Source organism: Symphodus melops (assembly GCF_947650265.1).
Source record: "Symphodus melops genome assembly, chromosome: 19".
NCBI classification, from domain to species: Eukaryota; Metazoa; Chordata; class Actinopteri; order Labriformes; family Labridae; genus Symphodus; species Symphodus melops.
Genome location: NC_136709.1, coordinates 11,960,548 through 11,974,197, shown reverse-complemented (window position 1 = coordinate 11,974,197; position 13,650 = coordinate 11,960,548). Strand labels below are relative to the sequence as shown.

The following is a 13,650-nucleotide window of genomic DNA, read 5'->3' as shown; positions in this document are numbered from 1 at the left end:
CGTTAGATGTTCTAGTTTTCAAACCATTTTGATGGATTTTGAATCTCAAAGAAGAAGTTGTACATCATTGGCGGTGTGCAGAGCAAGTGCTGCTTCATTGACATTGGACGCTGGTGTATCAACCAATGAAGAATCCATTGTGGCCCTCCGTCACCCTGATGCTGCCATTAGTAACCGCTTGGCAATTGATGATATGAGAAGAACATGCAATGTGCCAACATTGTTCAATGTAGTATTAACAACATTAAGTGCGATTAATAAACACAAATGGAATATTTTTTCTTTTTTTATTGCCATAAAATCAGACTTCTGTGATGTGTTCATTATGAATGGTCAATATTCTGAAAACAGTATTGTGCTTCTAACACGTCTCTACACCATATCATAATGAGGTTGTCCTTTCAACATCTACAGCAGGGGTTCTCAAACTTTTTTAGCTCATGGACCCCTTTCAGGTGAGAAAAGGTCAAAGGATCCCCTCATTTTTGTAAGGTTGACAAGAATATATCAATGCAATGTATTAATGTATTATGGAGTAATTTGCAATGATGAGGCTACATTTATACTTTACCAGTAATTCATTTTATAATCTCTGAGAAGATTTTGGCGCCAAGGTGTTTTTTTATTTTGAGTTTAAAAAAATAATAATAATAATTAATTCTAACTATGAAGTGACAGACGTGTCACGATCATATCCGAGTTGATACTTTGGCACAAAACTGAAGTGGGGATTATTGGACTAAGTAGCTGATTTTATTGGTGCCAGAGGTCCCAGTTTGTAGATGTGCTTTTTCAATGATACAGCACAGTTTTACATTATTTTTGTAAATTATTCCACGGACCCCCAAGCTATGGTTCGCGGACCCCATTTTGAGAATCAATAATCAGTCTACGGATAAACAGTACAAGCATACACATGTCAGTACATCAGGAAGGGAAAGGTTACTGCTCATAAAATGTTTTTCATATTTTTGAACACGTTTCCCCTCCACCAAATGAGAGACTATCTTAAGTGCTATGGGCTGGGGAAATAGGTCAGGTAATACAAGATTAACCATAAAAGGCGGATCAGGGTTTTGTGACCAGCTCAGCTGTCAACACCAGCCCATTGACCGCTGTCCACAAAGCAACACACCCTGCCTCAGTCCCTTGGCACCCTCCATTCTCTGGCTCAGTACAAAGAGCAGCTGACTGCCAGAGAGAGGGCCTTGTCCAGCAATTATCACTCCCAGCATGGGGCAACATGCAGACAAGGGTGGGGGCACTCCAGGGTAAAAACTCAGTGTATTCTCCCTGTACTCTCATTATGTTCTCCTTTGTCAGATATTGAAAAATGTTCAACTATTAAATCTGTGAATCTACAGTTGCTTGTGACCACAAATCCAAAGTGGAAAATAAAAACATTTATTTCTACGTTCCTATGTTTAAAAAACACAAACCTTTATCTGATCATATTTCTTGTCAGTTGCAAGATTCCCTGGCTCCACTGATAAGCAGTCATTATGTTGTTGAAAGGAGTAGAGCTGAAATGTTAGAGGGATTTATGGATACAGTCTGGGGGGGGTCGTCTAAGCCGAGATTTTGTGTTTCTAGAGATGGCTGGTATTGGGGGATGTGCGGAGATAAATATTCAGCAGAGAAGCACACAGGTGAAAGGCCATCAATGCATGACCGCATGAATAAACAATGTCCCCTGTTTCGCAGCAATTACAGCCCACCAGTAAATGGTTGAAGTAATTGACGTCCCAAAATGCTGTCAGAGCCGCTGGGCCAATCTGCAAATTGGGTTTCCACCTACATGATAGCTAGTGATGACTTGACCACTGAGCAAACTCCCTGTCCTCCCTCTAATGGTTCGTTCCATTAAGAATATGAGTTATAGTGGCTGTGTTTGGTGTTTTAGTGTACAGAAGCATCGATACATTTATATGTGTTCATGTCTTAGTAAGTATTATATACAAATCCGTAGATTGTCGAGAGGTTCTTCTCCTAAAAAACATTTCTAACAGTGATTTTGTTACCTGAACATGTGAATCCGCCAATAGGACGAATGCAATTATTTGTTCCTTTGCTGGTGTCATTTCTACATTGCATTGTTCATAATGTATTGCAGAAACTTTATTTTTATTTGGGGTTTGACGAGCAGTCCAAACTGACATTATGGAAAAGACACGTTTGACAAATGGGAATGCTAACCTTCAAACCTGCAGAGCATCTACAGTAAAACGGCTAACATCGTCAAGGCTGGAAGCATTGGACAAACACTGCCTTGGAAATAAAATGGTCTAAGGTTAGCAACTGTGACTCACACTATATTCTCCAATGCACTGTTGTTGCTTGCTATCTGACATTGTGCATAATCCATACTGGAAAACAGTTCTTCTTTCACAATAATTATTGGTTTAATTAAATACCTCCATGTTAACAGAACTAGCTGTGTAGGCAGTGGTGAGGTAGAATATGTTTCAGCTAAAAATCCGGATCTTGATCTTATTCAAGGCTAATATGCTACCGTTTCTACATGTAAGGACTTTCCTACAACACGTTCTACATTGTTAGCAGTATTGGAGGCATCACTAACATTGCCATAGGAACTACAACTTCACAGTACTTAATTGGGTAATCTTGGATACATTTTATTAATATTTAGACAGCAGAGGTAAACTTTTCACTGCTCATATCCAAACAGGCACCAAAGGCTCTGGGATGTTTTGCTTGTGGTCTAAGGCAGTCAGACAGTGCACCAGGCCCAGCAGGCCAAGATGCTGTCCCAGTATGTGGGCAGCTCCAGGCCCACAGTTACTCTGTGGCCAATGAAGAGGGCTGCTGGAGCTGATAAGACCCAAATCTGTTGTGTTCCCTGCAGCCAGAGCTGGTCCTCTACAGATCAGGCCTGCAGTCTAAACATAGAGAAGACTGTGGGGTGCACAGAGGGTCACACTCAACTCGGTACGAAGCTTCCCCACAGAAGTTCACAGGGTCCGTCAGCAGTAAATCTTAGACATCAACCCTGAGGAGGTTTGCTTTTAATGAAGTGAGTTATTCCACGAAAGACTGACGGATAGTTTTCGCTGTAGCAATAGCATCAATGTTTCAGGAAGAGAAAAGGTGACGATTCAATTTAGAAACCCAGTTTTTTTTTTCTGCCAGAGAATGAGAGCTAATACATCAATAGCACGGTGAGTAATTAGAGGTTCTAGGCTATCTCGAGATGGATCAAGACATTAGCAGCCACAGGCAAAGGAAATGAGCTGAGTCAAAATCATTTATATTGTTCAAACAAATTGAAGCTGAAAGCAGCCGTCCACAGCACCGCTCTTCATTGTTCTGAATTCACAAAGTGAAGCGAGCTAAGACCTGCATTCTGATTCAGGACGATCACCAATGACTGGGATTTCAAGACACATTAAAGAAGAATAATAAATAAACCAGGGAAATTTAAAACTTATTAAGCCTGTTGAATTATGCAGTAAGGTGAGCTCTGTGCGCTTGACACGGGCAGAGGAGAAAAGATGGGGCTATTTCCCCATTCTACCAGATTTATTTGATTATATAAAATGGAGGACAAAGGAGGAGTGGGCACGGGCAGCTGCTGCATGGTAGCCACATATCAAAAGCCCTGATGATCCCCTATGGAGACAGAGATAAAACCACAGCACACATGAGAATGCAACATTAGTCTTGTGGTCACCAGCTTGCAGGAGCTGTGCAGAGAGACAATCTCATGAGTACAAACAACCAAGAACAGTGTCATGGTCATTGTCTTTATATTTCTTCTCCAATCATTGTATTCTTTTGAAGCTCATAATGAGTGTGCTTTGTACACCATGCTGTGGGAGCAGTTTCGCAGCAGATTTTAAAAACCTTTCTCCCTGAACTAAAGTCATTTTCTGTTTCCCATTTAAAAGACTAATATGTAAAAGTGAAGTGCATACCCACATGAGCCCACTGCCCACTTATGTTTCATCTACTTCTACCAGCATGTCCAAAAAATTGAGAAGCTAGCAACTGATCAAAAGAGGAATGAGAGGCATATATGTAGCCACTCAGAAATACATCCTGAAAAGTGTGCAGGCGTACAAAGCCAATATGTTCATCATCCGACAAAAAGGAAAGACATCTCCCCGAGAGATTCTGTTTCCAATTCCCGGATTACAGCCCCGCTGGTTTAATACTGATTGAAGATTATTTAATCATTTCCAAGAGAATGTCTGCCCATATCTTGGACCATTAAAGATTAGAATAAAATTCTGCTCTGGTCTGGGACTCTAATTATGGAAATCCTGAGAAGAAATATTGAACTAATCACTTCAGTCCCTTGCATCTTCAAAGGAAATTACAAGTTACTTCCTCTGGATTCTATTGGAACCGAATTAGGAATTCATTAACCACCAATCTATCAAAGTCTATACGTTCTTCCACAGGTAGTGAGGAGTGTTTAATAAAACGACAAAGGATAAGCGCAACATCTAAGCCTCTCTGTCAGTATAAATCCCAAACTCTGAGGTATCTTTGCTATACGAAAGGTCCAGAAATTCATGAAGACTGAAACCGAACTTCCACCAGATGTGTGGGTACCGCGTGTCAGCTGTGCTCTGATATGGCTCCATGCTCCAAATGTTCCTGTGTTAATTACGGATTAACTTGTGACAGGGCAAGATCATACAGTATATATGGTATAAAAGCGTATTAAACTCTTATAAACTCTTATAATATTGACAAACACAAATGAGGTTGTTGTTGTTCCGAGCTGTTCAAACTGAGTTTTTTTATTCTGAAAATAAACCGACTGCTTTTATCTTATTATGGTGTGTGATTTCCCGTCCCGCTCGATCTACTCTGTGGTAAATTGATGTGACAGGCTCAAGAATTTGGCAAACAGAAGCCTTGGATATCTGCTGCAGAAGGCTCCGGACAGAGGGGACAGGGCTGAGACGCCGAGCATATGGAAGCACTAAACACTAAAGTGAAATCTATCAGCTTCTGCTGCCGTCACAGAGTGGAGACGGACCGAACATGGGACTGGTTTTTTGTTTTAGATTGAAACAACACTAAAGCTTTCCATCACCACTACAGCAATCAGAGCTGCACATCTATATGTCATATGTTAAAAGATTAGTTCTGCAAACAGAATTTTCTTTCCCGTCTTCTACTTCTACAGACACCAAACCTAAATTCATGAAATGAATACAGCATTGTTGTGCAAAAACGTATGACAACACATACATATATATATATATATATATATATATATATTTTTTTTTTTTTTAAGTTTTTTAAATCCTTTCAGATTGATTTTGAAAATCACAAGTTTTTTTTTTGTTTGTTTTTTTTTTTAACATGGATCCTTCAGGACTTGAGGAGTCCCGAAGGATCCAGCCTTCAGGACATTTTTTAGGCTGCTAACACAGCGACCCAGCCCCAATAAGCAGAAGAAAATTGATGGATGGATGATTTTCCACACACAACAGGTGTTGATGAAAATCTCTTGGTGATAGACATACAAAACTGTTATAATAAATTGTTTCCAATCCTTGACAGAATCCTTCTTAATCCGCATTCTGCGTGATGTTGTCCTTTTAATAAACTACGACTGATAGACATTCCAGTAATACGAAATTTCTTTGACAGGGGAAACAGGTAAATGTGTCTCTCTTGAAAACTCGACTGGTTTTCTGATGTACAAACCGCAGCACAACCTTTCTGTTCAGTTCAGTTCAATTCAATTCCAATGCCGTGCCGCGAGGTCACACCTCAAAACTGAATCTCTTCTAGAAAAAGGCATTAGGATTAAAAACCTGAAGCTGGACAGTCAGTCATAACTAGTGCACTGGTCCACCCTTAGGTACCACATGAGGAGTAAAGATTGAGTCATTTCTGTTGAATGTGGTCCATCTCTGAACCCAATCAATGTGTTATATTTGAGGGAGCTGAGAGTGCAAACAGATGGACACATACACATATAAACCAACACACGGACGTACACACACAGCACACACACACACACACACACACACACACACTATCACAACAAAGTTACTTAAATACACATACACTCACACCAAGTACAGCACATTCATTTACACCAGCTTCTAACCATAGCTGTGAAGCAATGAAAGTCTGAAGGGAGAGAAAAGTAATAGGATTGCTCAATTAGGTGCCAAATGGCTTTCTGGGGGCCAGTATTTCATCTCCACTGCCACAGCAAGCAAAGTGGAAAGAGAGACATAGGCTTCTGAAAGGTGAGTGCAGAAATCAGCTGCATATTGGAGCGACTTTATTGCCTTTAAAACACGGGTCTGATACCTGTTACAGCACTGAGGCTCTCAAGGTCGATCATCCAAATTACCTGGATAACATGTAAGCTGATGATGTCCTGAATCAAGCGAGGCATTCTCTGATGTAAGACTTCCACTTTCATGCAAGGACGATGTTGCCTATTTATTTATACTAATGCGGGGAGCTCAGAGGGAAAACAACCAACAAATAGGCACGAGTGTCATCTACTAAACAGAACCATGTGCCCAGTGTACTGCAGCAAACACTGCTGACAAAAATGACCACTCATTGTCTTGTCTCCTATCTTTAAGTACAAATTCAACTTCTGCTTTAAAACAACAGCAGGTGGCCAACAGTAGCAAAGGCACTTTCAGACTCTCACAGACTATTGTGCTAGAACTCATCTGTCGTCCTAAACTCAAGATTCATCATATTACTCCGTCCTGCTTTCTGATTTGTCAGCCCAATTTTATATGTTGTTGTACATGACGCTGCCAAAATGTGTAATTTCATAAAATGATAAGGTCAATCAACACGTGGTCTGTTGCCATAAAGATTAGAATACTTTAATTTTGTGGATTAGAAGTGAAGATTGATACAATAAAAACAGAAGGAAACTGAGAGCCAGGATCTGTCCAAATCTAACTAAATCCACTAGTCCAGCAGACAAGCTTCACAAAATATGGCGCTGGAAGGAAGATTTCAGGACATCTGTTGCCCCTTGTTTCCAGCCATTTTGCTCAGCTAAGCTAAACTTAACTGATGGCTGCATCCTTTTGCACAGACATGAGAGCGGCATCAATCTTCTCATTTTGTCAGACAGACAAACATTTTTATTTCATTGTGTATATTCATCTGAGGTTAGCTGATAGCAGCAGCTGTCCACATTAAATGGTGTGAAAAGATGACCCTAACACGGCGGCCTCCATCCAGAAGGTAAAATGTTCGAATGCTGACTGAGAAAGAACTGTTTCCTTTTCTTGTTGTTGTTGTTGTTGTTGTGATGAATTCAGACGTTTGCATTGTGTTTCTTGTCAATGCTTGTATCATGATAACAAAAAATTGCGATGAATTGTAAGGCGGATGCAATATCCATCAACCTACCCATGAGCAACATTCTGAAACAGTTCTATTTCTAGGGAAACACATCCGTCCAAAGAAAACAGAGGTCAGGATAATACCCACAGATCTACGGTAACCTGGGCAATGTTGGATCAATAACATTCACAACATGTTTGTCAGACCTCACAGATCCTTTAAACCTCAGTTTCTGTGACTCCAGGCCTTGGCATATTGGAATTTCCATCCTACCAGTGTTTTATTTACCATATTACTAATTCAGTATAGCCTTGTTATCCTGGCCTCCATGTGGCCGGCTCCTCCTGGGAGGAAAGTCGTAATTGTGCTCAGCAGATCTGTGGCGTAGAATATCTAAAATCCCTGACCGAGGCAGAAATGAGAATATCAATAAAAACAGACCCGGGATGATCTTTGCTTGTGGCAAAAAAAACTGCAGAGCTGCACCGCACTCGATGGCGAGGCTTATAATTACATGCCCCTGAATAATTGAAATCACTGTCCTCCGGCTGTAGGTTCATCTAACTGAATGTTCAATATTACATCATTTTATATATCATATATTTTACATGCTGTCTCTCCTGCAGTCGTTCAAGGAGACATTTAAAATGTCAGTGAGGAAGCATGGACTGCACCATGAACACATGATGATGCTAGGTTGGTCAAATATGAACTTCCGTCAGCGCTCCTGGCTGTCACGCCAAATGTTCAATAAGCTTTCTGATCTCACGGTAACTGACACTAGAGGCGTGATCTGTTAGCTTGTGCTGGTTATCTAGCGGAGGGGGGAGGCGCTCTGGTCACTCTGCACTCATAAATTGCTGTTGGGGTTTATGGCGGTGCAGCAGCTGAGCAGGTCTTTTCAGTTCATGATCACAGTAGTATAGCTGTTCTGTTTTTCATGATGTCCGCTCGGTCTGCGACGATTTATCTCCTGCACTGTGGGTTTCTATATGTCATCGCGCATTCCCTTTCCAACAGATAGACAAAGGTGTTTCAATCATCAGCTCACACTAAGCAGGATTAGTTTCATCGTGATCGCCTTACATCGCATTGTTAGAGTTGTGACGGCTGAGGAGTGACGAGCGAACAGATTCCCAGTTTGATGAAGAAACGCTTTTTTTCATCCTCTTCTTTAGACCAGAGACTCCAGCTGCATCAGATGTTGACCTTTACGGAAAAAATAGTGTCTCTTATCTCCTTCTTGCTTAATTAGCGATCCATGTGGTAACACCTTTACACGATCATAAATATGCTGGCATCGTTATTGTCTTGTTATCAGACACTGCAGGAGCCTTAATATCATCTCAATTCTCATTAGTGTCAAATGGGCGGCATATGTGCACTACTGAGATAGTGTGAAAGTGACTTTTCCTTTAAAGAAAGACTCTTTATGATGCTGCTTGACTGTATTATCTGCACACAGTAAGCTTAAATCAGCGAGATAAGAATGTGTGAAGGTGATAGGAGGAACGGTTTTAACAACAACAAAAAAAAATCTCATTCAAAATGGTCACATTTTTCACATTATTGACTTCAAGTATTGACTCGCAGTTTCATTCAAAGTGCTCCTTCTAAACGCACTCTCTCCTGGGTTTGCATCTCGATTGAACAAAACTGGTCATTTGGACCCATAGGTGCATTTAACACCTGTGCCTGTGCCGAAACTTCACATCCAACCGCTGATAGCCGCATCATGCTAACGTGTGTAAGTCTCATCGAAGACATAACATTTATTTCCCAAGGGTCCACTGGGCTGGATAGGTAGTCCATTTATAACATAAAAACACATAAATGCAATATAAAAAAAAAAATCACAGCACTTAAAAAAAACGGCTCAAAGAAATATTTATTAAATTCACTCATCTCAATGTTCACTGATGCAATTATGAGAGAGTGAAACAGCCAGTGACAATGACTGATAGGGCTCTGTTGCCTTCCATATGGAAATATAAAAACAGACATTGAGAAGCAGCTGAATCATTTATGGATGTAAATCAAATGAAGTACGAGCAAACAGTGATATTGAGTTGCAGTTAAAAAAAGGGATAACTATATCAGCTGAGGATAAACAATGTTGATGAGAGAAAAAAGAGAAGATTTAAAATAAACTACAACCTTGTTGCCGCACTAAATACCAAAAACGTTTTTTTTTTCTCCCTAATTGATGAAAGAGTTTTATTTTTTAATTAGCCACTGAAATGTCTCATTCCAATGTCTTTCTTATTTGTTCACCCTGAAGCAATTACAGACACCGTCGCCTGTATGAAGAGCTAATCTTCGAGCCAAATTATCCAGAATAATACTCTAATTCAATTGAAAGAAACAGCCCAGTGAAGACCCCCAGTCCCCTTAATGACCTGACGGATGATTTAGAGTGCGAATGTGATTCTTAGCTGAAGATTTAATCGTGCTCAGCGTTTCTATGAGAACATCCATTTTTGCATGCAGACGGCGTGCGCAGCGTGTGTGACCTTGGTTAATATGCTCGGTCTCACACACACACACACACACACACACACACACACACACACACACACACACACCACACACACACACCACACACACACACACACACACACACACACACACACACACACACACACACACACACACACACACACACACACACACACACACACACACACACACACACACACACACACACACACACACACACACACATATGGCCTTTTCTTTTCAATCACCTGAAGGATTGATTCCGCACTGTGACCTCCAGTTCAAAGGAGGGGATGATTGCTGTTTTAAATATGTCTCATTATATACAGAGGAGGGCAATGTTCCTTGCTAGCATAGCTCTCATGGCTAACCCTTCCTCCTCCGGAAAGCTGATTTATTTTTCTGTGCCCAATAAGTTGTTGCGCTGAGTGGAGTGCAACGTCGTCAAAATGGTTTTGAAATGAATTTTGCCGAAACAAGTTCTGTTTTCCTGTGTTGGTGTTAACGTGTTTGCCTCAAAGGTAGCTAAATTCTGACAGATGCTGGTTGGTTGAAATGTGAGTACGAGTTCAACAAGTGCACAAGGAAGCTTGAAGGCACAGCACAATCCCCAACCAGCTACAACCCTCCACATACAAAAGCTACACACCCCAGCAGGTGGTCTCTCCCCGTGGAGCTCTCCAGCTGTATCCTCCACACACAAGCACTGTGGAAATACATGTAAACAAATGATGCCAAGGCATAAATCTACCAGAAAAACAGCAGAAGATAAATACATCGTCGGGTCCCCTGGGTTTTGCCTCAGAATGCAGCGAGAACACACAGATTCTGTCCCTGACTGCACACACACACACACACACACACACACACACACACACACACGCACACACAAATACACGCACACACACACACTCACTCACTCACTCAGAATCGGGGAGGACCTGCTGGTTATATCCTATAAGTAAGTTTGCACAATGTATTTGGGGGGCCCAGCCTCATACATATTTCAAATCTCTGCATCGCCATCGCTTTATAGCACAGCACTTATTTTTCTATTCACACCAGGGGGATAAAAAGGCAGCAATCTGATGCATCGGGCTGTTTCCCTACTCTGCCTCTCTGTTTGTGTGCTGGATCCTGCTTTGCCGATCACTGGATGGGCTCCAGCGCTGACCACAAAGCCCCCTCAGATAAAAGAGAGGAATAGGGATTACCTCCTTCAGGTGACCTTCCACAGAGACAGAAAGGGGAGAGAAAAGCCGAGGCCGGTAGGAGAAAAGGACTCTGAAAGGCTAAGACACATAATCCGGTTTTCTCTTTTTAGTGAGAGAAGGGCTATCCATGCATGGAGGTGAATGCTGAGGGCATCCACTGAATACAGAACCATAGCTACCTGTTATCTGTCTCTCAAAGATACTGTAGGAGGGTTCAGATGGATTCAATCAGAGCAGGCTGGGGGATCTCACCGCACTACAGTAACCCTCCTGGAAGGACATGTCAGTTCTCTGTGATTGATTTCTATCTAGAGGCCATTATTTGACACAAGCAAATGCAACACTGAGCACACACACTAAGGGACAAAACGTGCACTGAATTGATTCAACACTAAATACAGTGCGTGTGCTTTGCAATGCATTCGACAAGATTCTTTACCGAATCAAACCACGAGAATGAACAAAACACAAACACGTTACTGAACAAGTCAGAGTAATTTATTGCTTATCTGTCAGCCAAGACATGCCGCTGACATCAAGTCAGTTTTACAGTTCCTGTGCACGGATCCGACTATAGAAGAATGAGTGTCAGTGGGATGTGTTAAACCTCACGGAGGGATTTGAATCCATGCTGAAACATCTTCTTCATTATCCCTGCTCAGGACTCCTATACTCCAACTCTCAGCTCAATAAATATGGATATGAGCAGAGATTTATTGACAAAACTTGGTGAATACAGCCGAGCTGGAGGAAATTGGCTATGAAATATTGCTATGCAGGAGAGGCTTGATGCCCTATTGCGAGAGACGTGATGAAATGATTTGTTCTGCCAGAGCAGGTCTGTAGCCTAATTAGCTAGCTAATGCTGGCTTTATTACCTGGCTTTGTCTCTGGCTCGCTCCCACCAGGAAACGCACAGGCAGCTCCAGTCAAGTCTAAAGTGATCACTTGCAACAAGGAGATGACGGTACGGAGAGTCAAAACAAATGTAGGGGTCTGTGACTCTTCGCCATCGTTCACATGCATTCGCAAGGCTTATTAGTCGAGAGGGACAGGTGATGTAATTGCGCACAAAGGCTGTGATCAGAGCAGGTGGGTAATCTGGGGAGTGGGACAGAAGCCAGCGTCTCATCCATCCAGCCTAGGACTCAGTGGAACAAGGCTTCTCTCTTTGTTCATCAGGCTCAGGGACAGCTTTGTTACAGACAGCATCGCAGGGTTGACGATTAAAGTCTGGTTGCCCGCGCAAGTGACTGGAAGTGGACTTTTAACCTGACTTAAACACATCCATCCATCACGAAAAGCCAGCAAGTGCTCAGAGGTGAGGTTGTTGAAACCGGGCCGACACAGGCAGACCAAAGACAACTCTGTGCAGCTGCACCCTATAAATCTCCATGCCTGACAGCAGCCCAAAGCTTTTCCTCACTGGTTTCACTCGGCATGTATACAAACTACCCATGGTTCTACCAGACACATCATATTTTTCTTAGATATATGGTGTACTATTAATCTTTACTGAATCTAGATCAGAGCAATTTGAGACTAAACCAACTACAGCTTATTGTGTTTAACTATTTAATGGCTCCTATTGGACAACAGCCTATCTAGTTTCTATGTCAGATTCGCTCTGACAGCACATAAATCAGCTGTATGCCAACTGTAAGAGAGCTTTGCAATTTGCTCAATTTTCTTTTTATTCCTGCCCATCTCCAATGACGCCCTTTAGCATATTTTCATGGTGGCTATTTTCCCTGAAACACTCAATGGGAAGCTTAACTGCTTTCATAATGTGGTTACTGAGGTATTCCAGATTTGCAAATCCTTTACATGCAGAAATCTGACAAGTTGCAATAATTCTATGACTGCCTGATTGGCTATCAACTGTACAGGTAATGGATAGTGAGAATCCGGAGCACCACTGCGCTAGTATTAAGATTAAACAATATACTAAGTTAAAAACCTGTTGCATGTCCACAGCAAACCCAACAGCTCACTTTAGCATTTAACCAATTCCTAGCTTACATACTAGCCAAGATTACCACTAGCAATGAATTCATGACTTTCTTGTCCTATCTGGTGACACTATTACGTGGTTGACTAGAAAGTTTGGGATGCTAAAGTTGGCCGCTGTCCAACATAAGATAATGATTTATCAAACATTTAACTGAAAAGATGTCTGTATGCAACAGATGCTAATTAATCAGTTAGCGGTGAAATTCTAGCAAATTGTCAAATAATCTTTCTATTAATAATTTGAAGACTTGTAGCTCAGCAGAAGGAAGAAGGTGAGTTCTTGTAATTGTCAGTGTAGGGTTTGATCTTTAAAGCAGCTTCAGTTGTCCAGAGCTTTAGCACCCCTGTATTTGTTGCCTACAAAATCCTAGAATGCCCTCCTGCTTCAATGACCACCCGTACCCGTCACCATGTCATTCATCCAGTCCAGTCAGTGAAACCACTCGCCCCCTGCTCGCCAGCAGCCTCCAATGACTCTTTCATTAAAGCTACTGTCAGCTGTGTGACCCATCTTTTCTCTCGGCCTTCTCAGGCTCCGAGGGCTCTGCCAAATTGTTTAAGGATGGATGATCTGTCAGGACGGTCTGGAGGAAATAGAAACATCCCT

The 13,650-nt window shown here is 41.7% G+C and overlaps 1 protein-coding gene across 6 annotated transcripts in view; it reads right to left on the bottom strand.

Moving 5' to 3' along the window:
• The window catches only part of cUnh14orf180 (chromosome Un C14orf180 homolog), a 157,717-nt gene that overhangs the window by 56,005 nt on the left and 88,062 nt on the right, over nt 1-13,650 (bottom strand). The window lies entirely within an intron of this gene.